The 5,281-nt window shown below is 36.1% G+C and overlaps 1 long non-coding RNA gene across 1 annotated transcript; it reads right to left on the bottom strand.

Moving 5' to 3' along the window:
- Nucleotides 1-1,360: 1,360 nt before the first annotated feature.
- Nucleotides 1,361-5,011, bottom strand: LOC115979496. Its single transcript, XR_004089069.1, has 3 exons — nucleotides 4,269-5,011; nucleotides 3,762-3,822; nucleotides 1,361-2,542 (listed from the first exon to the last, which is right to left on the bottom strand). It is a non-coding gene; the product is annotated as an uncharacterized LOC115979496 (long non-coding RNA).
- Nucleotides 5,012-5,281: the final 270 nt, after the last annotated feature.

Here is a 5,281-nt window from a genome sequence, read left to right as displayed (position 1 = left end):
GACTTACTTCCCAAGAGCTTTATGGCGCACGACAAGTCCCAAACCAGTAACATCCATCCCTGCATGCATTCATACCAACAAAGTTTCAACATCCAGCAATTTTAAATATGAAAAAACTAACAATATCTCTAAAGTTTTAACCCACCAAAAAACACCTTAAACATCAAGGAACAAAATCGCTTAAAGAAAACCAAGAAACATGTTCACTAAAATCTAGCATCTACACATATCTAGTAAACACAAAGCACAAAGCAAATTCAAAAATCATTTTTGAGCTGATCAACCATGGTCAGGCATCCATTACCTGCAAAAAGAGAAGAATTGGGAATTGGAGAATCCTTCAAAGGGCGTCCGCAAGAAACAGGGCAAAACCACCGTGGCAGCCCGCCATCATGCTTAACAATGTCTTTGGCCATAACGAAGAGATCTCTGACAGTCTCAGTCCAATATCCATCATTCCACAAAGGCTTCAAAGTTTCCAAAGCTTCATCCTCTCATCTTCTCCTAAACTTTAGAGCTTAAATGCCCATTTCCTTGATCAATTGAAGTCCCACCTCTCCCTCTCTCCCCACCAATAGAAGTTACATTCACCACAACTGAGTCTGAGGATAACACTTTAGAATCAGCATCACCTAAACTCCTCACTTGCACTCTACTCTCATACTTATTCTCAGAATCCGACACAAAAAAGAACAATACCCAGAAACCTATAACTGATGTCATGGCCTCTAAATGCCATGGCAGACTCTTTTTCAAGAAAAACAAATTGAAAAACTTACCAACTCTTTTCCAAGAACACACTCTTGAGTACAAGCTTAAATAAACTAAAATTTTTTCAGTTAGAAAGTTCCATATACCACTCTAACTGAATCACTCGCACCAATTATGTTTAGCACAGACTATAATAAATTGAAAAAAAAAAAGGTTTTTTATATGAAGCTATCTTAATTTTTAAAGCAAACCCAGAAATGCAAAATGTACTAAATAAGCTCCAGCTCATGTATTGCTTCAGCTCTATACTTCCGACCAAACATGAGAAACAAATATGGAAAACAAAGTAAATGTGGAAGTGGAACATTAAATGTGAATAACATTCATGGGCAAGAACAGACTTATGTAATAAGTGAAAAGGTAACTATGAATAATAAAACGACAGTAAGATATGAAAAGGACAGCGCTGATTTCATTCTGGAACAACTATTTTTTGTAATTTGGCTTCATTCTGAATTACCTCATGTGAATCTACATGGTTCTGGGGAGAGAGAGAGACAGCCACAGATGTTTAGCTTTCTGGAACAACTATTTCTTGTAATTTGGCTTCATTCTGAATTACCTCATGTGAGTCTACACAGTTCTGGGGAGAGAGAGAGACAGCCACAGACATTTAGCTTTCTTGCATTGGCCAGCATGGTTCTTGGCTTAATGCAGGTATTTGAACTGAGAGAGACAACTTGATTGTAGCCAATACTGGGCGAGCCAGGGGCCAGAGAGTCAATTGCCCCATGAGCTTCCAAAAAAATTTTTTTATAGTAGGACACTGCACGTACAGTGTTTTGACCTTTTGGCCCGTTTGGTAGCAATATTTAAGTATTGTTGTTCAGTTTTCAGTGTTATGGAAATACGTGTTTGAGTGTTATAGAAATACGTGTCAAAAGTGTTATTGTTGTTTAAACTGAAAACCGTTGTTTAAACAAGAGTACCAAACAGCCCTACCAGTGTTATTAATCGCTTCTAAGTCATGCTGTAACACAATTCTAACTCCACATGGACCTGCCAGCCATCAAGACATACTCAAAGCTCCACCTAAACCTCCCCTTTTTCAGTGGAAATAAAGCCATATGTATTCGATATTAACCAATCTATTGGAGGAAGCATCCGCCTGAAATGAATTGTAGCTTTTCTCTTAAACCAAACCGGCAAGCTCACTTGGCACAAAATTCTGTCTCTCAAGCAAAGTCATTCAGATTTTTTTTTTGGTGGTGCTTATAAAACTTGTCTTTTATAATCTTCTAAGACAGATTATTATCGGGCAGAAATCAATTTAAAAAATACCCTTGTGTAGTTTGTGCAGCTGTGCACGTGGGCACAGCTGACACATCTATTTTCACTTCAAATTTCACAATTTGCTAACTTGTGCAATGGTAAGTGATTGATAAATGAATAAATAAAATTAAATAAGATGAAAAAGAAGAAGACATTTCCTTATATTCTCCACTAGCTGCTTCACTAGAATTCTATTAAATGCCAAGTATTCTATGAAATGCCAAGTATGATTCTGCGTCATTTCATCTATTTGAAATCTGAAAATAAATAAAGAAAGAAATGGCAAAATGCTGACCACAATCGTGAAAGAAAGCAGTGTCTTAATAAGATTATAACATAATCAAAGGAGAAGCTGGAATGTAAATGAAGACAGACTAATCCATGATAAACATGGCAAAGGTACAACATTGTAGGAGATGTATGACAATAGTTCTTAGAAGAGAGCAGCAACATTCACCACGCATCATTGATCCAAAGATAATTATATGTCTTTGCTTTGCTGAAAGTGACAGAGAAGAAATGAACTAATAAGAACACAAATGTGATCATATTTTCTAGAGTAAATATGGCCCTATAAATTAAAAACTGATGTAATACGATGAAAATGCTTACCATTTCCACTAAATATTCCCAGGAGTCAACAAACTGATTTCAATAATTCATTTAATAGTTCACAGCTAAGAAGTTGCATTAGAATATATGTTTAGAATGTTGTTGCATTGCATATTACTTTAAACTTTATCCATTAACATATTACCAAAGATTGGGATTGGCTAAAATACCTAACGGTGACTTCACTTTATCCTTCTAGTGTAGCATTTCAATAGACTTCTTACTAAGGATATAAAGAAACTGCAGCAACGTATGCAAAGAAATGCAAAACTGGTCACATTTCACACTTGCAAGTTCGTACACTGTTTCAAAGTGAATTCCTCAAAAGGACCAGTGTAAATTGCGAAGTGAATAGCACTTCAGAAGTATTGGAACCTACTATCTCATGCACATTTACAAAATCAATTCGTCAAGTTGACCATATAGCTACAACGATTTTTTCAAAAGCACCACACTTCATATCATGGCTCCATAATTCATATGCAGCAAGTCTATATGGTATACAACCCCCCCCACCCCCCACCCCCCCCACAAAAAAATATATATATACATATATATTTAATTTGAATAGCACATTGACAGAATACTGAAACTATTCATTTCAAACCAATACAATCAACTTCTCTATGCAATATACCAAATGACCCTCTCAAAACCATCTTTAGCAACTATACCGAATGGATTTACATTCAAAATGTAGATTGTTCAAATCATAATTATTTAGGAATCACTAAAACTAACTGATATCAGAAATCTCAAATAAAAACAGGAAATCAGATGCTTGAAACACAAACCCAAATGATCCCTCCAATGGATGGTTTCTTCATACTACATAAAACAATTTTTAATATACTTTCATGATTAAACTACATGGCAAGGCTAAAGTTTTAGTAACATTCAGTCTCAGTTCTTTAAAAAAAACATTCCAAACATTCACACATTCCAGTAATGTTGCAAGTATTAACATCAGTGTCTCTGTAAGTTTGGCCAAAATTTGATAAATTTCTCAACAGAAGTTGCTATTAATTTCTTTGATGGGAGTTTTCGAGAGATAATTAATTGATATATCAGCCAAACAATGAAAGAAAGAAGTAGTAAGAATTTACCTTTCCCGAACTAGAACAGATTTCTGCAAGGCTGAATATTGGCCACTCTGTATCATAGCACCTACATGCCGAAATGTGAACCATATGTGTTATTTGAATTTAGCATACGTAACAAAAATTAAGAAATTGAACAAGACCATATAAATATTAAATCGCAAATGACTTAGAAAAAGGTAGGCATTGAAGTTGTTCTCTTTATACGCAAATGAGTGAAAATTGGTGACATGTTCATTTGATTAGCCTATCTAAAATTCCAATCTTTTATTTTTAAAATATGTGGATATATATTGAAACCATCAAGCAATTTTGGATACAACACAAGATAACTGAATCTAAGCAACTGCATGGTATGCTACATATGCGTATACACAGCATTAAATAGCCCTAATTCAAATTCATGAGACTTTGATAAACTCATCAATATATGCTGTTCGTAATTTTTTCTTGGGAAGTTATCGCTGAAATTGAGAATATTTTAATTGATTGTGCAGAAGTGGAGTGAGTTACCTGTACTCGAACTTTAAAGAATTGTTCTTTCTTAATCAGAATTGATGGGATGTGAGAAATCTTGCACCAATCTCTCTTTGGCAACGTTCACAGAGAATTTCAGAGCCACCGATCTCCTAACTCTACAATTGAAGGCGGTGCTAAATGATGCTGAGTGAAGGCAGTTTAAGGAAGAAGCTGTGAGGCTTTGGTCAGAAAAGCTCACCAACGCTTGCTACGAGATGGACGATGTGGTGGACGGGGTGGAACACATGGTCAAATTAGCTATTCAGAAACAAGCAAAAGAAGATGCTGGTAAGGATCCTCCTGTTCGGAAGAAGAAGGTATGCTCCTTCATCCCCTCCCCTTCATGTTGTTTCCATCAAGTGGTTAAGCTCAAACTGTGCCACGATATCAAAGAGAGATGTATGGATTTGAGTTGAGCGGAGGTTCTGCCATTGAGGACTGATCAATGACTACGTTTTTAGTTGATGAGTCAACATTTTTTGGTCGTGATGAGCATATTGGTTATATATTGAGTGGTCTATTGGGTGAGGCTAGTAGCAGTGATGCCATAGAAAGAAATCTCCATATCATCTCCCTTAGTGGGCATGGGAGGTATTGGGAAAACGACTCTGGCCCAAATTGCCTACAACCATCCCATTGTGTAGGAATATTTTGAAAAAGTGATTTGGGTTTGTGTTTCTAAACCTTTTAATCAGTGTAAGGTTGTCATTGCAATAATTGAAGCTCTTGATGATCATCGTCCCAATGTTACTGAATTTTCAAATCTGATGGCAAATGTTTGTGAATTGAGGACTTTAATTTGTGGGATCCATTCAGGATTGCATTCAAGAATTGTGCCCCAGGGTGTAGAATTCTAGTCACCACTCGGAAAAGTAGAGTTGCGGAGATAATAGAAAGTGAGACCACGATCAATCTAGGGGTGTTGTCTAAGGAAGATTGTTGGTCAATTTTTCGTAATATTGCTTTTTTTGACTGTGATTCTAAGGAATGTGCACACTTGGAAGAAC

Source organism: Quercus lobata, chromosome 3 (genome assembly GCF_001633185.2).
Source record: "Quercus lobata isolate SW786 chromosome 3, ValleyOak3.0 Primary Assembly, whole genome shotgun sequence".
Lineage (NCBI taxonomy): Eukaryota > Viridiplantae > Streptophyta > Magnoliopsida > Fagales > Fagaceae > Quercus > Quercus lobata.
Note: the sequence above shows the minus strand (reverse complement) of the source record. Positions and strands in the feature narration are given on the sequence as shown.